The 23653-nt window shown below is 43.7% G+C and overlaps 1 protein-coding gene and 1 long non-coding RNA gene across 3 annotated transcripts in view; both read left to right on the plus strand.

Annotated features, from left to right (window-relative positions):
• MECP2 (methyl-CpG binding protein 2) overlaps positions 1–23653 on the plus strand; it is a 66120-nt gene that overhangs the window by 19061 nt on the left and 23406 nt on the right. The gene's annotated exons all lie outside the window — the stretch shown is intronic.
• LOC118498587 lies at positions 5769–22164 on the plus strand. The gene is made up of 3 exons (XR_004901076.1): positions 5769–6119; positions 7915–7918; positions 22152–22164. It is a non-coding gene; the product is annotated as an uncharacterized LOC118498587 (long non-coding RNA).

The following is a 23653-nucleotide window of genomic DNA, read 5'->3' on the forward strand; positions in this document are numbered from 1 at the left end:
GTAGGTCCTTGCTTTCATGACTTTGAATATTTCCTGCCAGATCCTTCTTGCCTGCAAGGTTTCTTTTGAGGAATCAGCTGATAGTCTTATGGGAACTCCTTTGTAGGTAACTCTCTCCTTTTCTCTTGCTGCTTTTAAGATTCTCTTTTAGCCCTGGCTGGTGTAGCTCAGTGGATTCAGCGCAGGCTGTGAACCAAACCATCGCAGGTTTGATTCCCAGCCAGGGTACATGCCTGGGTTGCAGGCCGTGGCCCCCAGCAACCGCACATTGATGTTTCTCTCTCTTTCTCCTTTCCCTCTCTAAAAATAAATAAATAAAATCTAAGGGAAAAAAAGGTTATCTTTTTATCTTTAATCTTTTGCATTTTAATTATGTGTCTTGGTGTGTGCCTCTTTGGAACCAACTTATTTGGGATTCTGTACTTCCTGGACTTGTATGTCTGTTTCCTTTGCCAAATTAGGTAAATTTTCAACTGAGTTTTCGATTTCTTGCTCTTGCTCTTCCTCTTCCCCTTCGGGCATCTCAATGATTCAGATGTTGGCCCTTTTGGAGACGTTCCAGTGCCTTCTTAAACTCTTCTTGTTTTTTTTTTTTTTAAGATTTTATTTATTTATTTTTAGAGAGGGAGGGGAGGGAGAAAGAGACAGAGAGAAACATCAATGTGCGGTTGCTAGGGGTCATGGCCTGCAACCCAGGCACGTACCCTGACTGGGAGTCGAACCTGCGACACTTTGGTTTACAGCCCGCGCTCAATCGACTGAGCTACGCCAGCCAGGGCTCTCTTCTTGTTTTTTTTTGTTTTTTAATTCTTGTTTCTTTATTTTGTTCTGGTTGAATGTTTACTTCTTCCTTATGTTCCAAATCATTGATTTGAACCTCAACTTCCAAACTTCACTGTTGGTTTCTTGTGGATTATTCTTTATTTCCCTTAGTAGAGCCTTCATTTCTTCCCTTATGCTTTTGCCATATTCAATCAGATCTTTGAGCATTCTGACCACCAGTGTTTTGGATTCTGCGTCTAATAGGTTGGCTCTCTCTGTATCACTTAGTTCTTTTTCTGGGGTTCTGCTCTGTTCCTTCATTTGGGCCATATTTCTTTGTCTCCTGATTTTGGCAGCCTCCCTGTATCTGTGTACCAGGTAGAGCAGCTTTGATTCTGTTTTAGAGCACCTGTTAAATTGCGTGGGGGCAGAGCCTTGGGTATTTGCCAGGGTGGGGCAACCATGGCTCCGTGGGTGGGGAGGGGTCAAAGAGGGGACAATGCCACTGCTGGCTGACTTCTGGGGGCTTGCCTCATCTGCGCCCTGTTGCCAGTCACTTCACCCACTTCCCTTATGTGACTGGCACCCCTTTAGCTGCTGTCCTGGTTGTGGTTCCCAGGGTGGGTGAGTTTGCGTAGGTTCCAGGCTCTCCTGAGAAACTGGCAGTTTCTTCCGCCACCCCAACCCCCACCAGGTTTACTGCCAGAAGTTATGAGGCTTTCTTTTCCCAGCTCTAGAGCTCTGGGCTGCACAGTCTGGGGCTGAGCTTGCTGGCTCACAAAATGTCTCCCTGATTTTTATCCACCAGAAGTGAGTGTGGGGCTGCCCATTCTGCTGGCTCGCTGCCTTTCTGCCTCTCTGCCCCTGGCTCACCGCTGCCACACGGAGCCCTCCCTGCCCAACACCCAGTCTTAGCCCTCTGCCCACCTGGATGAATATAGCTTCTTTAAGTCCTTGGTTGTGGGACTTCTGTACATTTCTGGGTGTTCCTCTTTCTGGGCAATTCTCTGGCAGTTCTGGGTGTTTTTTATTTTTAATTTAGTTGTGTTCCTTCTTATAGTTGTGCAGTGAGGTAAGGTGTGTCTACCTACACCTCCATCTTGACTAGAAGCTCGAGGGTTTGTCTTTAACTTTTACTTTATCCTTATACGTATATCTTTTTCTTATACTGAATATGTTGATTCTTAATTAACATAACATACTTGCTTTAGCTTGTAATATACATAAAATAGTTATAAGATTATAATACCAGTATCAATAAAAATACAGAATGTCCCTGACTGGTGTTGCTCAGTGGGTTGGGCATCATCCCACAAAGCAAAAGGTCACAGGTTCATTTCCCAGTCGGTGCACATGCTTGGATTTCAGCCAGGGCCCTGGTTGGGGTGTGGGCAAGAGGCAACTGATTGATGTTTTCCTCACACATCATTGTTTTTCTCCCTCTCTGTTTCCCTCCCTTCCCTTCTCTCTAAAAATAAATAAATAAAATATTTTTAAAAAGAGAGGAAGAGAGACATCATTTGGTTGCCTCTTGTACACACCCCAGCCGGGTACTGACCGGCAACTCAGGCATGTGCCCTGACGGGAAATGGAACTGGCGAGTCATCAGTTCACAGCCCAGCACTCAATCCACTGAGCCACACCAACCAGGACACTCTCCTTCTCTTTCTCCCTCCCTTCCCCTCTCTCTAAAAATAAAATTTTAGAAATCTTTTTTTAAAAAGAATAAAAGGGCCCCTGGCTGGTGTAGCTCAGTGGATTGAGCGCAGGCTGCGAACCAAAGTGTCGCAGGTTCGACTCCCAGTCAGGGTACATGCCTGGGTTGCAGGCCATGACCCCCAGCAACCGCACATTGATGTTTCACTCTCTCTCTCTCTTTCTCCCCCCCTTCCCTCTCTAAAAATAAATAAGTAAAATCTTTTTAAAAAAAGAATAAAAGAAAAATCATATAATTATCTCAATAATATAGACAGAGCATTTGATAAAATTCCATGCTAATTCGTAATAGAAACTTGGCAGATTAAGAACAGAAGGGAACTTCCTCATCTGAAGTGTTTTTGTCACAAAGCTACAGATGAATTATATTTAATAGTAAAATGTTAAACCTGTTATCCATAAAATCAGGAAAGGCAAAGGTGTCCACTCTTAGTACTTCTGTTCAACATTGTACTTGGGGTTTTAGCCAGTATGATAAGGCAAGAAAAGGGATACCAGGCATTAATATTAAAAGGAAGTAAGCATCACTTTACTTCCTGGCCTTTCGGCTAAGATCAAGTATAAAAGGAATTAAGACTTTCTTCTTTGAGGTAATGTGGTAAATTTGAAAGAATCTACTTGAAGAAGAAATGAAAGAGAAAGAAAATATCTTACTAGAACTAAAAAGTGAATTCAGCAAGGTCTCAGGATACACGGTCAATTATGCAAAAATTAATTGGAAAAGAAATTTACACTGCATTATCATTAGGAATAATAAAAAATGTACAAGGTCTGTACAGTGAAACTGAAAACATTGCTGAAAAAAATAAAGATGTAAACAAATAGAAAGATATGTTCATGAATTGAAATCCCAAATAATTGTTACAATGTCCTTGGTCCTTGTATTGATCTATAGATTGAACATATAATCCCTATCATAACTACAGGCTTTTTTATGGAAGTTGACATGCTGATTCTCAAATGCATAGAGAAAATAAAAACAACTGAAAAAATGAGGGAATATCACCAAAAATAAATAAATAAAATGTCTGTGGACATGCAGAGTACCTGGAACATCCAAAGAAATCTTGAAAGAGAACAAAATCAGAACACTTATACTACCTGACTGACTTACTATAAATCTATAATAAGAGCACCTGGTACTTGTATAAGGATAAACACATGGTTCAGTAGAATAGAATTAGAGAGCCCAGAAATTGACATAACTTATATGATAGTTTGATTTTTAACAGAGATGCCAGAGCAATTCACTGGGAAAAAGGAAAACCTTTTCAGCCAGGGGTTCTGGATGATAGCAAATGATGTCCATATCAGACAAAAACGAACCTTGACTCTAACATACTAGTTTCCTAGGACTGCCATAACAAAGTACCACAAACTGGTTTGCTTAAACCTCAAGGTGTCTGCAGGGCTTTGCTCCCTCTAAAACCTATAGAGGAATCCTTCCTTCCCGCTTCCTAGCTTCTGGTGGTTTGCTAGCAATCTTTGGTGTTCCTTGACTTGCAGCTGCATCACTCCAGTATCTGCCTTCCTTATCATGTAGCAGTCTGTGTATTCACATGGCTGTCTTATAAGGACACCAGTCATATTGAATATGGGCCTACCCTACTCCAGGATAACCTCATTTAACTAATTACATCTGCAGGGACTTTATTTACAAATAAGATCATTTTCTTAGGTATTGGGGATTAGGATTTCAGTATCTTTTTTGAGGAAGACACAATTTAACACATAACGCTATCTCACAACATTCATAAAACTTAATTCAAGGTGGATTATAGACCTAAATTTTTTAAAAGCTAAAATGTAGCCATGGCCAGTGTGGCCCAGTTGGTTGGGCATCGTCTCGCAAACCAAAGGGTTGTGGGTTGGATTCCCTGTCAGGGCACATGCCTGGGTTGTGGGTTCAATCCCCATTTGGGGTGTGTGCGAGAGGCAACCAGTCGATGTTTCTCTCTCACATCCATGTTTCTCTTCCTCTCTTTCTTCCTCCCTTTCCCTCTCTCTGGAATCAAAAGAAAAAAAATTAGGGCTAAAATGTAAAGCTTCTAGGAGAAAACATAAGAGAATATCTTTACAGCCTGAAGATTTAAGATTCTTAGGCCACAGAAAGCAATGAGTATTAAAGGGAAAATGGGTAAATTGTACTCCATTAAAATGTAAAGCTTTTGTTCTTCAAAAGCAATCATCAAGAAAATGAAAACACAAGTCACTGAGAAAATACCAGTAGTTGAGACAGGTCCTAGAGAAAATAGAAAGTCATATCTGAAAAAGGACTTGTGTGAAAATATATAAAGAACTCCTAAAATTCAATAGTAAAAAGACAACCTATTTTTAAAGGTGAAAAGATTTTGGTACTTCACAAAGGAAGACATCTGAATGATGACCAGTATACTCATGAGAAAGTGCTCAACATTAGTCATCAGAGAAATACAAATTAAAACCACAATGAAATGCCTCTGCATACCCACCAGAATGGCCAAAACTGAAAACATCAAATGTTGCTGGGGATGTGGGAAGGGGCTGACTGGAAAGTGGTGCCAAGGAACTTTCTGTGGCCATGGTGCCATCTTCTCTCTTGATAGGGGTTTAGCTTATACAGGTGCATGCAGTTGACAAAACTCATCAAATTATACACTAAAGATTTGTCATGTCACTGGATGTAAATTTTACCTTTAAAAAAATGAAAATGAATTTTCGACTCTAGTTAATGATACACATGCTGAAATGTTTGGGGATGAAGTGTACCAGTGTGTGAAGTTTGAAATGCATCAAAAATAAGATGAATTGATGGATGGATGATGATGTCAACAACGGTAGAATTTAGGTGATGAGTTTATGGGTGTTCTTTATACAGTTTGTTCAGTTTTTCTGTATGTTTGAATTTTTCTTTACAATATGTTGGAGAAAAGTCACTCGGAATAATTCTTTCCTGTGTTGCTATGTTACTGATTTGATAAACAGATCTATTTGCTATTTTGTGGTTTGCTTTTTTTCTCTGTTTTGGAGATGCATGGAGTATTTAATGGTTCAAAAGTCAAGCCTAATTTAATACAGGGAATTGCTGCTTCACTGATCTTTGTTTAGCTATGATTGTGGAATAACAAAAAGTTCATGATTGTGGTAGAGATTCTTTATGATAATGACCTATATACACATTTTATGTACATGTAAACAACATGTGTGTTTTTTGTAATTATCTTTTATTACACTTTTTATTATATTTATTGAAATGCAATTTGATGTCTAGTATAATAGGCTTGAGTTTTTTTTAAAGCCAGGCCTATATATATTGTCCTTTCTTACACAGAAAGTTAGCATGCTAGATATACTGTTTTGCATATTGTTTTTAGTTTATTCTCACTTTGTCTATCCTGAAGCTCACTCCGTATCAGCATAGATACAGTTCTTACTTACGGCAGCTTAGAGCTTAACCTTCTTCATTCTTTTTGTTCCTGCTGCATAGACTCCATTGTATACATGAACCATGCTTTAGTCAAGCAGCTCCCTGTGGATGGACATTTGGGTCCTTTTCAGTCATTTCCTGTTGTAAACAGTGCCATACGCTTGCTTTGTATTCATAGCTAACCCGTTTTTCATCTCTGAACTCTTTTTATCATGTCTCTCTCTTTTTTGTTCTGGTTTTATAGCTGTATTATCTTCTAGAATTTCTCCAACAATATTATCTGTGTCCTCTAGGGACAGAATTGGTCTCTCTTCCATGTTGCTGGTTCTCTTCCTCTGATCCTGAAGAGCTGTTTGGGTTGGAGACAAGAGACCCAGGTATCTGGAACACTACCTCTGCTCTGATGGAGTTGTCCATTTCCTTCAGGGTCCCTCCCCAGAACAGGAGTTTACAGTAGGAGTTATGTGGGGAGCAGGGCAGGGCAGGTTGGTGAACAGACTTGGCTTTGAGGAGAAGCAGACAGGGGTCAGCCCTCATGCCATGGACCCTCAGAGGCCAGAAAGAGGTGGGCTTCACCTGGGCTATTGCCAGCCTTGGGAGGAAAGGAAGGTTCCAGCCATTGATTTAGAAAAGACCCTTTGATTTCTTGCCCGTGGGAGGAAATGGCACTTAACCACTTAAAGTATGCTCTATTAGCCAGCCCCAGAACTATCAGCTTCACCTGGGAGCTTGCTGGAAGTGCCCCATCCCAAACCTCCTGAGTGAGAATCTGATGGTCAACAAAGCCCCCTAGATGACTCGTATGTACATGAGAGAGTCTGAGGGACACTGCTTACCTCTGGTCTGCTCTACACTGATCTGAGAACCTCTTGGGATTCTCATCTCCTTTGTAGCTCCCTTGTAGTACATTCTGCTCTGTTTCATTAGTTAACATGTTCCTCCTACTTCCAGCATCTAGAAATTGGTGAAATATATCTCATTTGTTCGCAGATCCCCTCCTATCATCTCTGTAGAATGTTTCTTTCTCTTCTTTTTTTCTTTTAAAAAAGATTTTATTTATTTATTGAGAGAAGAGAAAGGAGAGGGAAAGAGGGGGAGAGAAATATTGATGTGAGAGAGAACTATCAATTGGTTGCCTCTCATACTCACCCTGTCTGAAAACCAAACCCACAACCCAGGCATGTGCCCTGACCAGGAATTGAACCAGCAGCCTTTCACTTTGCAGGATGATGCCAAACTAAGCCATACTGGTCAGGGCCATTTCTTTCTCTGTATACAGCTATACTTTGTCTCTTTGAGGTTTGAAGGGTTAGGTTGTAAATGCATGTATGCAGTTGGCCATCCTCTAATGAAGGATTTTAAGCAGGGAACTTTATCAGAGGTGAGAGGTACAGAAGCCAGCTTGCAGTGGGTAAGTGGGAGATGAGGAAGTGGACACCAGGTGTAGACAACTCTTTTTGAAAAGTTTTGCTGTGATGGGGACCAGAGAAATGGTGGTGGGGTTGAGGGCGATGTGGGGTTGCAGAGGGTCTTTTTTAGGTAAGTGGCTATGAGAGCATGTTTGTATAAGGACGAAGAGGAGGTGACGGGGCCCTGTGAAGGAGCATAGTCTTTGCATGGAGAGTGACCACCTGAGGGTGGGCTTGGGGCAGGAACTTTCTTGTTGGTAAAGGTCAGAGGATAGAAAGCACATGAATCCTTCGTGAAAGCTCAAGAGTCTAGTGAGAATTAGATCTCAAGTAGAAGCTGGTGAGTTTATGGAACAGCTACAATAAAGTGCTCCAAACTGGGTGGCTTGCAGTGACAGCAACATATTCTTGCACAGTGCTGGATGCCAGGCATCCAAAATCAAGGTGTCACAGGGCCCACTCACTCCTGAGGCTCTTGCAGAGGATCCTTCCTTGCCTCCTTTAGCAGCTGGCAGCTGCCTGGCAATCCTAGACATTCCTTGGCATGTGGTTGAATCACTCTAATCTCTGCGTTTATCTTTACTTGGCCTTCTGTTGTGTGTCTTCTCACCCTAAATTTAGGATGGTCTTATCTTGTGATCCTTCACTTAATTGCATCTGCAAAGACCCCTTTTCCAAATAAGGTTACATTCATAAGTCTGAAGTTTAAGACATATACGAACCTCTGGGGGGCTACCATTGAATCCACTATAAAAGCCTGTGTATCTGCAGGATAGAAGGGCCCAGGGAAGGCCAAAATCTCCACAGAACAATTGTTTTCAGTGGAATCCAGCTTATAAGTAGATGGGCAGTGGCAATTCAGTCCTATTTTCATGTAGCATGACCACAGTAGTTCAGCTAAAGGAATTCACAGTGGACTTAATGAAATGTTCATCTCGTCCTAAGTAGTTTTTACATAGCACCCACATAACTTCTGTCTGGTTGCCACAGTTTGGCAGCTGTAATAGGACAACCCTCATTATTCATTGGAAAGTTTGTGTAGAAAATTAAGCATTCCCTTACTCACCTGTAAAAAAGAAGGAAATCTTACCTTTTGTGACAGCATGGATGGACGTGGAGACTATTATGTTAAGTGAAATAAGCCAGTTAGAGAAAGACAAATACCATATGATTTCACTTACCTGTGGAATCTAATGAACAAAATTAACTGATGAACAGAACAGAAACAGAGGCATGGGTGCATGGAACAGACTGACAGCTGTCAGAGGGGAGGGGGGGTTGGAGGGCTGGAGGGCAAAGGGTTTGAGCAGGAAAAAAGCCATATATAGATAGAACACATAGACACAGACAGCAGTGTGGTGATAGCCAGAGGGGAAGGAGAGTGGGGTAGGTGGAGGTAGGCAAAGGCCCTGCAGGCCCTGCATCTCCTTACCAGCATCTGTCCCCGCACTATACTTTCCTCTCCTGTTCTGGGCCATCTCTTCAGCCCTCTCCTGCATCAGAGATTCCCTTCAAAGTCGGGTCCTTCCCATCCCCCCAAAAAACCTGCTGTTACTTCTCCCACCTTGACCAAAGTTTCTCTTGGCCCCGCCAGCCTTCCAGCTCCTCTGCATCCCTTTTCCAGCAAGACTCCACTCTGTCTCTTCTATGTGCTTTCTTGAGCCCTCTCCCTCTCCAGTCAGTCCTTCGCTGACACTAATGATGGCCTTTGTATTGTTAAACCTGGATGCCTGTGTCACTTTTCCTCTTCCCCAACTTATCAGCATCACTGATTCCAGTATCCATGTGAGTCAGTCCACTCTCTCCCATGAGGCTTTGTACCAGTGTGCACCTTGTCAGGGAGGCCTACCTAGACTGCTGTGGTTCCTGCCTGCACCGCCCCCCCCCCCCCAAACCACAGCTGTGGTCTCTTTCTAACAGAATAGGCGACTGATCATGTTATCTTAACTGTATCATCCCTGCTTGGAATGAATTCTATAGGGTTAGGGTTGTTCACTGTATTCACAGAGATAGCTCAGGTATCTGGATCTTTCTCAGTGCCCCACATGGTATTGGAGGGCCTTGGGCTCAGACTTCCACTCTCATTTCGAAGGTGATCTTATCCAGCCTCATGGCTCTATATTCCAAGCCACCGGCTACCAGATTTGTCTCCAGGCTGACCAGGTCCCTTAAACTCCAGACCTGTGTTCCCAGTGCTGATTTAACATCTCTGTTCAGCTTCTCCAGCTGTACCTGTTCAAACCTGAGCTCCCGACCCCCCCATGCTTTCTCTTCCCTGGTCTTTCCCTTCCCAGTAAACAGCAGCTTCATCTTCCTATTCCTTACGCCAGACACCTGCTGCTGATTACCCAGAATGCTTTCTCTTATATCCCATTCATCCACAAACACTTCATTCTCCCTAGCAAGTTCTTCCCATCTCCATTGGTCCCATCCTGGTCCAAGCACCCAGCCTCTCTGCCCGCCTGTGCCCTTGCCCCCTAATCTCTATTCAGTCCTGCAGCATTTGGGCTGGAATATGGTGCTGTTCTGTTCAGCACCCTCCAGTGATCTATCCTCTCACTCAGAGTCAAAGTCCTCACAGTGGTCTTCAAGGCTCATTGTAATCACTTTTCCTGCTGCTCTCCTGTCACCCATCCACTGAGGTCCTCCTGACCTTGCATACTCCTTGGACCCTCCAGGTACACCCACTCCTGCCTCAGGGCCTTAGCCCTGTCCTTCCCTCGGTTAGGAACATCCTTTCCCCAGGCAGGGTCCTTTTTGATCTCCTTCAAGTCTGCTCAAGTGTGGCCCTCCCCGAAGATTGATGCCTGCCTCTACCCCACCACTTCCCCCTGCTTAGCCTAGCATTTGTCATCATCTGCTGTATGTCATTTTATTTGTGTTCCGTCCCTCCCTTTCCCTTCCATTAGAATCTAGGGAGGGAAGATAATTTTTTTCACTTCTTGTCTGCTGTATCTCCAGTGCCTAGAATTGGCGTGATGGATGGATTCATTCTGGAGTGGGACCTTGCCCTAAGATTTTTGACTTGTGCTAACAGAGGCAGAATAGAATGCAGCCTGCTCTGCTATTGACCCATTAGGTTCTATGTGGCCAATAAGATCAGTATTGTTTATGGGTTAATCAAACTTAAGGTCTGGAGTCAGAAGGTATACATATATACAGGAATATATGTATATATACATACAGGTAACTCAAGCTAGAGATAGCAGCTTCAGTTACTTTGGGGGGATTTGCAGTTACCCCAAAGCATGAAATAAATTAATGATAGTCTAAATAGCATCTACACAGTTGCTCCACTTTTTAAACATACATCCTTTATGAGTATATAATTTAACAGCATGATTTCCCAATGCAGCTTTGCAAAACAGGAGAAATGAATTTTAAAAGCTGTCAGGTGCCTTTGCAATCTGTGGCTTGGTATTTGTGTGACAACATTTGTGTTTTGCCAACAGATATGCTGCTTAAAGTACCCATGAGGATGGCCTTTGTGGTTTTCTGCCTGACTGGATGAAACCTCAGGAACTGACTCCTGAGAAGAGGCTGACACTGCCCACCCTAGTGGGCCCTTAGTGACCCCTACAGAAATCTGGTGCAGCTCCTATAGCCAGAAAGGACAGTGGTTTTCTCACATGTTGCACTTTACCTGGTACATTATGAGCTTCTGGAACACAGACCCCATGTAACTCCTCAGGGCCTTCCCCTGCATAGTATAGCACCTGGTATGAGTGGCTGATGGAGTCTCTCGTGGGAGCAGTAAGGGGCAGAGTTTCAGGCTTTCACTACATGGCTTCTGCACATGCCCTCCACTACCTGGACCTGGTGTTCCAGGTTCACTCAGCAGATTTGGGCCATCATCTGCCTGTTTGGCAGCTATAGTTTGGGAGAGCAAAATCCTCTGGCTGATTGAACTTTCTGAGTCTCAGCAATTCAGTGTTTCGTTCTGATCAGGTTTCAAGACCTATACTATGAAGGAAATTAAAGCAAAGTAATCTAGTGTCGTAGGAGATGGTATGCTGTGTCATTAATTGTGTTGTTTTTTATATTTTTGCAGTGAGGCAAGTTTTCTTTGAATAAATAATGCTGGGAGCTTATCACATAGAAGGCATATGTGTTGTCCTCAGTACATTCTGAATTATATGGATTTATTTTTGTCTCTTGAATTCACTTATAAACAACTCAAAGGCTGCATTTTTAGCCATCAGAAATAGGATGAAAAAACCTCAGAATTTATTTTGTCATTTTTCAATAGCTTGAGTTATGTTGGTTGTGATAACTCAGTGAAAGAGCTATGTAGCAAGTAAATCCCACATGTGGTTTATCATGAATGTTTTGTTGTGCTGTGCCTTTTTTTTTCTTTCAAGCACCCTGATACCTTTTTTGTGTTAAAAGAATCCCACATTGTGTGGATCTTAGGTAGGAGGCAGGTGGACCCTGGCTTCTACTTAAGAAAACCTAAATACGGGGTTGGAGGCTCATAGTGTCCTCTTCTCTCATGTGCCCTCAAGTCTGTCCATGGCCACTGCAGTGGCTGTGTAAGTATCTGGGATCAGTGCACCTCAATCTTTTTCCTCCATCACCCTGAGCAGGAGACTTCTATTCTCAAGGTTGCTCATGGTCACAAAATGGAAGTTATAGCTCTCGCCATTGCATCCTCCTCTCCAGTAGAAAGAAGGAGAATACGGGGAATGGCAAAAGGACACTTTCCAGCTTACCCTGCAGTCCCATTCAATAATTTCCATTTCCATCTCCTTGTCTATCTTTTTTTAAACTGAGAAACAAATAGTGGCTATAACAGCAATCATTTATTTCTCACTAGTGGGTCTTGATCAGCTGCAAGATGTGGTTCAGATTTGTTCTCAAGCCTATGGTTCCAGGACCCAGAAAGGGAAAGCAACTGCCATGGACAGTCTCTTCTTAGGTGGATGTCAGAAACCCAAGAGGAGTGAGCAGAGACACAAAGGCGTCTTACAGTCTTATCCTCCTTAGTCCCATCAGTGGAAGCCAGAACAAGTGTGAGCAAGCACAGAGCCAGTGGATAGGGAGGATGATCTATGTCCACAGTCCATGGGATAAGAGAAGGTCTAAAGAAGAATGCAAGAGGCAGGACACTCTGCCTCCATCTCATTGGCCAGAATGTTGGACGAGCTCTGCTGTGAAGCTAGGAAACAGTATCTTTCCCTAGCTGAGCACAGGGTCCTATGAGGAAGGCAGATGAAGAACCTGAGTGTTGGGGGTAGCTGGCAGTGCCTGCCATAGGGGACAAATATTCCCTACTTTTGCTCCCTACAAACTAGGGAATGGTGATAAGACTAAAGCTTGGCCAAACCATTTTGCCTTCAGGAACTTTGACTCTTGAGGGATAGTGAGAGAGAATAGTAGTGGCACATGTGTCAGAAAGCAAGTAGTGGTGGCTAATGTCCAATGATGGGGTGATGGTGATACCCAGGGAGGGTGTGCAGCTGCTTTTATGAGCTTTGTTTTCAGTTATACAACCACTTTTCTGGGCTTAGTTCTCTAATGTCTCCATTTCCAGATCTGGCAAACAAACTAACAAATCAACCCCTTTGTAATTGAAATTCGAGTTGGGTTTTTGGGGGGGTTTTTTGCTTTCAACCTAGGACCTTGATGTATAGGCAAGGAAAAAAACATACTTTCACAGTTTTATCTCAAGATAATAGTGGATCATAGGCTGTTGTCCTAGGATTAAATCTCAGCTTTTATACCTACTATTTGTCAAGTCGCTTTTCTGTCCTTGAGCCTGTGTTGCCTTTGGTTAGATGCTACTTTGGTGTGTTGCTGAATATTCAGTAAGACTGTATGTAAATCAGTGATTGTGAAAGTATTGGGAAAATGTCCTGGTCTGAGCTTTTGGATTGCCTACACATCATTTGAGTGATTGGCTAGTAACTCAGGAGTAGTGATAGTAATAGTAACTAAAAGGGCTCTCTGGAAAGGGGGTGAAGTGTGGGGAGTGCCACTGGTGCTCAGTAAGCGAGGCTCTCCAGCAGACCCTGGCCTCCATCAAATCACAGTGCTTGACAAGCAGGCTGGCTATTCAGTGAATGAATGAATGAACGCTTGGGTATAATTCCATGGGATTTGGGTGAGTCTAAAGTGTTTGGATTGGGAAAAATAGTTCAGCTTCAAATCACCAACAAATAATCCTAGTTTAATGCCTCTGACCCGGCACTGGGAACAGTTATCTTGGGCTATTCAACAGTCACTTATTGTAATTGGGCAGATTTTTAAATTTCCTTTTTAGTCTAGACTTGAATGCAATAATCCTTATTGCTGACTTACTAGTAGTCACCACTAATGAATGAAGAATATGAATAGGAAATTCATAAAAGAAAAGGTACAGGTGGCTAATGAAAACAGGAAGAGTTCTGCTTTGGTGATTATCAATGAGACACAAATGAAAGCAAAGAAGATGCCATTATCACCTACCAAATTTGTAAAGATCAAAAGGACAAAAAGCCCTGGCTGATGTGACTCAGCTGATTGAGGGCCAGCCTGGGAACCAAACCGAAGGGTTTCCAGTTTGATTCCCAGTCAGGGCACATGCCTGGGTTGTGGCTGGGTTGCGGGGGGGGGGGGGGGGGGGGGGGGGGGGCACGAGAGGTAACCCACACATTGAGGTTTCTCTCCCTCTCTTTCTCCCTCCCTTCCCCGCCCCTCAAAATAAATAAATAAAATCTTTTAAAAAATAAAAGGACAAAAAAAGAAAAGACCTAGTGTAAGCTAATCCTGGGATCTACTCATGCTACTCATCTTGCTCCCCGTCTACTGGGCCAGCCTGTACACGCAGCCAGGTGAGGCCTTTCCTTGTCTACCAGCACATTTGGATCCACTGTTGAGCAGATGACCCACCCACACAGTTCACAACCCAGGAAGTGCAAACTCGAGAGTTGTACTACCATCATTTGGATTGTTTCAACTGATGTTCGCTCTGAGTGTCCCTGCTACCACCCAGGCCCCTCTGTAGGGAACAGCTGCCCCCAGGGTCCTGTGTATGTTCTTTGACGTGTTCTGTGCACATAGGCACACTTGAAAACTTATTTTTATTTCCCCTGCACCTGCTTGGGTCAGGTATATTTTTGTCCATTTTGTCTATGTTACTAAATTCACTAGCATGAAGTTGTGCATATCTTTTTATAAACTTCTGTAATATCTGTATGTATGCCTTGTTTTTCATTCTAGAATTGTTTGCTTGTACTTTCTCCCTTTTCCCCTTGTTTTAGTAGAATTTTATTGGTTTTATTAAAGTCTTTCAAACAATGAACTTATGGGCATTATTGTCCTTTATCACTGTATGTCTGCTTTCTAGTTTATTAAGTTATGCTTTTATCTGTATTATAACTTATACTTTTGGGGGGAGGGGTGTTCCCTGGTTTTATTTTTCTCACTTCTTAAATTGTAAACTTAGCTCATTGATTTCCAACCTTTTCAAATATAAGCAAGTGATGCTGACCCTCAAGCCATTTCAGCTGCATTCAGAAAGTTTTTGATATGTAGTCCTACCACTTGGTCAGTTTGAAGGTTTGTTTGTTTGTTTGTTTTTAGGTTGAAGGGTTTTTAAATTTTTCTTTGTGATGCTTTCTTTAAACCACAGATTATTTAGAAATGTATTTTTTAAATTTCTAAGCACATGGCTTTGTGGTTTTTTACTGTTTTTAAAAAATCAAGTTCTAGCTAAATTGCACTGTGTTCTGGGAACTTGGTGTGTGTGACACTAGCCCTCACAGCTTGTTGAGAAGTGTGTGACTGCTGAGTAGAGTGTGCAGCTGCCAGGCGGGGATGCAGAAGGCTGCATAAGCTCATCACCTCAGTCTTGTCCACAGGGTTATAAAAGTATCCTCTCTTTTACTGTTATTTTGTCTGCTTGATTTACGCACTGGTGGGGAACGTTTATAACAGTCTCCTGCCTTGTTGGTGGACACATCAGTTTCTCCATGGGCTTTATTAATTTTGGCTTTATTATTTATTTTGAGGCCTTTTAGAAGCTATTTATTTTCCTGGTAAATTGAACTTTTTTGCGTTTTGAAGTGATCCTCTTTATAATTTAACAGTGCTTTTGCATTGAATTTTACTTTGTTTGATAGCAGTGGTACTGCACTACCTGTGGTTTGGGGTAGTACTGCAGCTTTTCATCTTCCTCCCTTTTGTGTTTTTATGGGTTAGAAGCAAGTAGCTAGGTTTTTAAAAAATCTATTCTGTTTTGTCCATTAACATCTGTTTAATTACTGATGCATTTAGATTTGTTTATACCATATTATTTTGTGCATTCCAGTTTTTCTACATTTTCTGTTCCTTATTTCTTTTTTTCCTTCTTGTCTTCTCCTAGATTGATTTTTTAAAATTGTGGTAAGATACACATAACATAAAATTTACCATCTTAACCGTTTTTAAGTGTACAGTTCAGTGGCATTAAATAAATTCAGATTGTTGTACTACTATAATTTGAATTGTGTTTTAATTGGTGTCATGCATTATATGTAGTGCCATACCCTGCATTTTCATTTTTCATTTAATAATGAACATTGTTATGGATTAAAGTGTTTGTGTTCCCCCAGAATTCACCTGTTGATGCCCTAACCCCCAATATGATGATATTTGGAGACAAGGCCTTCGGAAAGTAGAGTTAGATGATGTCATGAGGATGGGACCCTCATGATGGAATTAGTGTCCTTTTAAGAAGAGACACCACAGAGTTCACTCTCTCTGTGTCATGTGCCATGAGTACACAGTGAGAAGGCAGCTGTCTGCAAGCCAGGAAGAGGGCCCTCACCAAACAGCAAATCTGTGGGCACCTTCATCTTGGCCTTCCTGCCTCTAGAACTGTGAGAAATAAACTTCTAATGTTTAACCTACCCAGTCGGGCTATTTGGTTATGGCATCCTAAGCAGACTAAGACATCAATGTTATGAAAAACAGTAAACATCCTTTTAAATATACCTTACATTCCATTGCAAATTTGGCATATCTTCCATCTTGGCCTTCTGTTGGCTCACTACCCCTTGCCTTTGGATGCCCCATATCTTCTCTGTGCCAAGCTTTCCAAAAGAGTAGTTTATATTCATGATCTCCATCTCCCCATTGGCCAACCATAAGATCACTTCTCTACTCTGTCCTTCCACATGCAGTGGTTCTGGATGAAGCTGCTGTCTACCTGCCTTATCAGGATCCACTCATGGAATCCATACCAGCTAAAGAGGCAGACTCATCCTTACCCATACCTCACAGGTGAGAACTTACCAGACTCAAGCATTTATCTTAGTGGCCTTTCCGTGGCATGTGAAAATGTTGATTTCCTTCTTGTAGCTCTTCACTGGCAAAAAGGGGAGTTAAACCAGGTCATGCTCTTTGGCCCTCATCTCTTTGTCCCCTCCCCTGGTCCCAGATGATGGTGAAGTTACCTGTTGCTGTATGTGCCCCCTGCTCTGCTGAAGCCACTGAGAGCAGTGACTGCCTCTGCTCACCAGCCACAGCCTCCCCTTGTCACCTCTGGTGTGGCACTTGTTGCACTCCTTATTCAGCGAATAACCTTTGTAGGTATGCTGGAACTGTAGGAGGAAGGCAATTGGCAGCAAGGAGTAAGTCCACCTAGACCTAGAGGTGGCACATTAAATACTAAAACCAAAAACTGAGCTCAGCTAGGCTCAAGTGTCCCACCGAATAAGAGTTTTGGGTATATCTACGTAGTGGTTTCCTGAGCATGACTCAGTTTGATGGTTGATCCTGGGAGTACAGAAAATGACTTGAAGTTGAATGAGATATTATTAATGAATGAATGTCTCTGTTAGTTCCAGGAAACTCTGATCTTCCAGAAGGTGGTCTCGTGGACCCTAGAGATGTTGTCAGAAAGCTAAAATTAGCTGGACAGGTCCTTCTCCACCCAGACAATGTCCCATCCCCCACTACCTGGGTGGCTACTCTGTCAGGAGCCTCTCCTTGCCCACTGGACAGTACATGGATAAGTCTTTGGGTTTCAGCTGACATCCCATTAGGTGGCGACAGAGAGCACTAAAATAAAGTATGAAGGAAATAAAACTTCTTTTGCATCATGTTAGAAAAAGGTTCATGGGGTGTATGTACAGTTTAATCAGATTTTAACCATGTAAGGCATTTAAAGGATTTTTCCCTCCCTCCCATTCCCCTCAACTCACTGTTAGCCCTACTGCACCCTGGCCTCCACCTGTATAAGATGGTTAGATCAGAAGGCTGAACAGCCAAACCCCATGTCCTCTGGTCTCTGTCATACCAGATAGCAGCACCAATCATCAATCTGGGAACCTGAGAGTCTCCTGCCCTACCCTTCACTGCTCACATCCCAGGAGCCAGCCAGACCTGCTGTGTTCCTATACTTCTCCAGCCTCCCTCTTCATCCCTTTCTCCACTGACATGGTTCAAGCCCTCGTCTCTCTAGGATTCTTACAATAACTTGCTAACGCTCCTACACATTTCTATCTTCCATGCAGTTCCTAGACTCAGATATAACTCCCCTGCTTTAAACCCAAAAGTGGTACCCCTGTCTTCAAATGGTATTGAGGCCCCTAATGTGACTCCTGGCTCTTTCTGGCCTCCTGTTGCTGCCCCATTTCTCACAGATGAACTGCTCAGCCATACAGAACTGCTTTCTACCCATTGTTTCATTTCCTCCTATTTATTTTTGTTATTTTAAATTATATTTCATTGATTGTGATATTACAGTTGTCCCAATTTTCCCCCTTTGCTCTCCTCCACCCAGCACCCCCACTCCCTCAGGCTGTCTCCACACTATTGTTCATGTCCATGGGTCATGTGTATAAGTTCTTTGGCTACTCCACTTCCTATACTATACATTACAACCCCTTGGCTATTCTGTAACTATCTATTTATACTTCTTTATCCCCTCACCTCTTCACCCATTCCCCCATACTCCCCTCCCACCTGGAAACCATCAGAACACTCTTTGTGTCCATGATTCTCTCTGTTCTTCTTGTTTGTTTAGTTGGCTTTTTAGATTCAATTTTTGATAGATTTGTATTGCTATTTTATTGCTCATAGTTTTTATCTTTTTCTTAAATAAGTCTCTTTAACATTTCATACAGTGTTTGGTGATAATGAACTCCTTTAGTTTTTTCTTGTCTGGGAGGCTCTTTATCTGCCTTTCAATTCTAGATGATAGCTTTGCTGTGTAGAACAATCTTGGCTGTAGGTCCCAGCATTTTCATGACTTTGAATATTTCTTGCCAATCCCTTCTAGCTTGCAAAGTTTCTTTAGAGAAATCAGCTGGCAGTCTTATGGGAACTCCCTTGTAGTTAATTAACTTTTCTCTTACTGCCTTTAAGATTTTTTATCTTTAACCTTTGGCATTTTAATTATGGTGTGTCTTAGAGTGGGGCTGTTTGCATCCATCTTGTTTGGGACTCTGTGCTTCCTGGACTTGCATGTCTATTTCCTTCACCAAACTAGGGAAGTTTTCTTTCATTGTTTTTTCAAACAGATTTCCAATTTCTTTCTCTTTCTCTTCTCCTTCTGGCACCCCTATGATGCAACTGGTGGACCTCTTGAAGTTGTCCCAGAGGCTGCTTATACTATCTTTGGGGGCGGGGGGGTGGTTTAGGGTCTTAGGGGGGATTATTTTTTCTTGTTCTGATTGGTTGTTTTTTGCTCACTTATGTTTCAAATCATTGATTTGACCCTCAGCTTCATCCACTCTACTGTTATTTCCCTGTAAATTGTTCTTTATTTTAGTTAGTGAATCCTTTGTTTCTCATGGGATCTTTTTTGTGCTGTTGAGGTCCTCACTGAGTTCCTTGAGCATCCTTATAACCAGTGTTTCGAACTCTGCATCTGATAGATTGCTTATCTCCATTTTGTTTAGTTCTTTTTCTGGAATTTTGATCTGTTCTTTCATATGGGCCATGTTTCTTTGTCTCCTCATTTTGGCAGCCTCCCTGTGTTTGTTTCTATGTATTAGAGCTACTATGACTTCGTGTCTTGGTAGTGTGGCCTAATATAGTAGGTGTCCTGTAGGGTCCAGTGGCACAGACTCCCCTATCACCCAAACTGGGTACTTGAGGTGCACCCTTTTTGTGGGCTGAGTGCACCCTCCTCTTGTAGTTGAGCCTTGGTTGCTGTTGGCAAGTTAATAAGAAGGATTTACCCAGGCCAGTCAGCTGTAAGGACTAGCTGTGACCACTGACCACCAACCGCCACCCTCTATGGAGGATCAGCTCTGAAGGGGCAGGGTGGTGGTGCTCTGACATGGTCTGTAGCTGCCCACTGGGTGCGCTGGCCCTGGGGTTTCCAGGGTGGTACAGGCCAAGGTTAGCCCCCACCTGTGTTTTGCCCAGAGCCACCCTGCCTAGGCTATAAAGCAATCTGAGAAGGCTGCTAATTGTGCTGGGCTTGGAGCTTCCCAGGCAAAGCCAAGCTATGAATCTAGGCTGGCTGCTGCCAGTTCCAGACCTGGGGCCACTTAGCAAGAGGTATGGGGACTGGGGACTCACTGAGGCCAGCTGTTACTTGTTTGAGAGGATTTAGAAAGTTATGAAGCATGAGCCAAGACCAGCCATTCATATGGAAAAGTCTCTATTAACACTTGGATGGGCCCATAAGTTGGGTGGGACAGGGTGAGTCTCAGGGGATCTCCAGGGCTGGTCAGACAGTGTTACCCAGGTTGATGGAGTCTCAGATATGGCACCTGTCTGCCTGCTCTGTTGACCCTGTGGGGAGAGGGTTCAGGAAAGGGACAATGACCTCTGCCCACTTTTCTGTCTGAGAAAAAGTTGTCCCCAGCTCTTGCCTTGATGCCAGATACTCAGTTTCTCCCAGTATGCCACTGATGCCTTTCAAGCTGCTACCCCAGTGCTAAAGCTGAGAAGGAGTAAGTCTGAGTAAGTCTGTGTGGGGGTTCTTTAAGAGGAACTGCTTGGGGCTTCAGCAGTTTCTTCCTCCGACTCAGTCCCTGCTGGTTTTTGTAGCCAGAAGTTATGGGGACTTACCTTCATGGCAGTAGAACCCTGGGCTGGGGGCCTGGTGTGGGGCTGGGACTCCTCCCTCCTGAGATACCCCTCCCCACTTTTATCTACCACACATGGGTATTGGACCAGCCCATTCCGTATCTCCACCCCTCGTACCAGTCTGGATGGATATGGTTTCTCTAATTCCATAGTTGTCAGACTTCCATTCAACTTGATTTCTGACAGCTCTGAGTGATGGTGGTTCTATATTTTAGTTGTAATTTGATGTGATTGTGTTAGAAGGTAAGTTGTGTTTACCTATGCCGCCATCTTGACCAGAAGTCCCTGTTTATTTTTGAAGACTCAGCTCAGGTATCTCTTCCTGCTGAAAGCCCTTCTTAAGCCCCGAGGCCCCAGCCAGGTTACATCCCTCCTCTCTTGCTCCCATTTCATACCAAGAAAGCAACCTTGTAAACTCTCAGGGCCCATGTACACTGGGCAGGAGGAGGAACCGTGTCTTCCATGTTCACAATGCATGCTCTCAAAAAAGCATGCTATGGTGCTCATTCCACTTGGCACTCAGCTTTCCAAGCCCACACACTCTCTGTCACAGGCTTGCTTGTTGCCCCAAACTTCCCTCCCCCTCCATTGAGGATTAATGCTAGGCCCACAGTCTTTGTGTCTCTGACTCAGTCATTTCCATCCCACAAGTAACTTAAGTCCCACATAGATGGCCCTTCTAGCACCTGGTTCACCATCTCCTTGACCACTACTTCTCTAGTGACCTCAGCTACCCACTGCCATCATCACAGCCTAGACTTTGTCATCACTGGAAACTGCTCCACCCACAGAGCTTTAACAGCTCTGCTGGTAACATAGACTTCTTGTGCTCCTAGCTCTCATGTTCCATGTTCCCTTGGACTCTGTCAGTTTTCCCTCCTCATGAATCATGCCCATCATCCTACAAACAGGTTTTAGAATTTCCCATCTTCACTAAGCATTCCCTCCTCTGCTCCTGCTCCATTATCTGTTCCCCCTTTAGCCAAGCTCTTCAAGAGTTGGCTACTCACTGTTCCCTCTCCTCACCTCCCACTCTTTATTCAGCCTACTCCACAGAGGCTTTCTTCCCCACATTCCACAGAACAGTCTTGTCACTCCCAGTGGATGTCCACATTGTCATGGCTATTGGCAAGTCCTCCTTTTGACATGGTTATTCCTCCCTGGAAATCATGTGTCTCTTCCAGGACATCACCTTCTTGTACAGAATCGCTGGATAGTCTTTTCTTTTCCTTGACTGCCTTATGTCACATCTGAGCCCCCTTCTGTGTTAGGGGAACTCTCACCCCACTTTGAGTTTGATGGGAGGCCAAGTGACCTCTGACTGTAGTTGCTAAAAATGCCATTGGTTTCTTTTCCTAGTTTCCCTTTCAGCTGGGGCAGGTATCAGCAAACTACATCCCAAGGCCAAATCTGGCCCACTGCCTGTTTTTATAAATAAAATTTTATTGCAGTCCAGCCCCACCCCTTCCTTTATGCACTGTCTGTGGCTGTTCTTCCACTCTGCTGGCAAATTGGGTGGTTATGACAGAGACCATGTGACCTGCAAAACAGAAAATATTTGCTGTCTGGTCTTTTAACTCCCAAAAATGGTCTGAGTCTTGCAGGAGGGTATGGGCATGTGCCTGGGCTCCATCAGTCAGACCCACTTGCCTGGGGGCAGGATGGTAGGCAGCAAGAGAAGCCCATGCTCAATGTCAGGGCTGCAGGAAGGACCCCATTAGCTTGTGGCCAGTACTGCTCCCTGCAGGGTGGCAGAGGCAGTGCTGGTTGTTCATGGCCAACTCAAGTTAAAAACCTATTCCTCCAACCCTCTAGGGATTCTCTGGTCACCTAGTAAGCCTTTTTTCCAGTTTTTGTTATGGTAAAATACACTTAAAAGTATACAGTTCCTTAGTATTCAGTACATTCATATCGTGCAAACATCACCACCTTCCATATTCTAGTAGCCTTTTAATCAAGTCCTTGTGTAAATAGAGTTTCCATTGCTTGCCACCAATAATCTCAACAGATGTACCTGATTGTCCTGCTACCACCTCACTCTTCCTCTGTATCCTTTGCTGGCTCCTCTCATCACAAATCCAGATAGTGGTCGGAGGGTTGTTCATACACACGTCTGAGATGCCCTCTCTCTCCTGGCTGTTCAGATCTCTGTGCTGAGTATATCCTGATTATCTGTCTCTAGCCCAGACTCCCCTGAGCTCTACGCTTGTATATCCAGCTGTCCTTTAGACCTCTAGGAGGCAAGATGTCTCAACATGGAAAACATAAAATATGGAAATCAGAACCCTTGACCTGCACCCTTCCTGCCCCCAGCACACATGCCCTCCACTGACAGCACGTAGACCAGCCACTGCATCACCCACCTAGACTCTGCAATAACTCATACAGCATAGAGATTACCCACAGGTTCCCAGCTCAGAGTATAGTCAACAGGCAGCCTCCAACTGCCTGTTCCTTCGAGTGAGAGCCTTCTCACCCAGGTCACACTATTTCCAGGGAAGTGCCCAGGTGACTGAGTAAAGGGAGTACAAAACCCCTGTCTTGCCATCTCTGCCCAGGTCCTCTTCTCCCCAGGTGTCAATCTCTAATAAACATTTAATGCCACAAACTGTGAGCCCACTCCGCAGCACCTTGTGTCTCCCTGTCTCCTCACCCATATACACTCTCTACATTTTCCACATAAGTCAGCTTTTTAAAACTTTTACCTGATCGTGTCATTCCTCTGAGACAGAACCCACTGGGGGCCTCTCATCCCTCTCACAATAAAAATCCAAAGTCCATTGCCTGAAAGCAGGACTGGCTCTTTGAGCATGTAACCTGTGTAATGCCCGGGGCTTAGAAGAACTGAGCTTGGTTTAATACTCTACTGTGGCCATCTAGAAATTTTCCATTTTTGTACAAGAAGCCCTGCATTTCCATGTTAGACTGGGCCTTGCAAATTAGGTAGCTAGGCCTGCCTCGTTTTGAGCTCATTTTCTCTGCCTTGTTCACTTGGCTCTAGCCCATTGCTCTTGCTTTTCCTAGAGCATGCTAGGTTGTTCCTGGGGTCAGGGCTGTGGCTTGTCTTTATATGACCTTCTCCTTCACCCCTCATTTCCTTCAGATCTGGGTTCAGATTCACCTCAGAGAGGCCTCCCTCAGGTATCAGGCCCCTGCCCATCCCTCTGGCCTTACCTTTGGCCTTGTGTGTATGTGTACACAGAGACCCATAACTCTGTGCCTGGATTTGAGCTCACACTTGCTGACTCTTAGGTCTGTGCTCCTTGCCACTGCACTGAACCATCTTGGAATTTCATAGCTGGCGGTGTCTGCTGCTGTTGTTGTTGTTGTTCTCATCTGAGGACATTTTTCA

The sequence above is a fragment of the Phyllostomus discolor genome, chromosome X (genome assembly GCF_004126475.2).
Source record: "Phyllostomus discolor isolate MPI-MPIP mPhyDis1 chromosome X, mPhyDis1.pri.v3, whole genome shotgun sequence".
Classification (NCBI taxonomy): Eukaryota; Metazoa; Chordata; class Mammalia; order Chiroptera; family Phyllostomidae; genus Phyllostomus; species Phyllostomus discolor.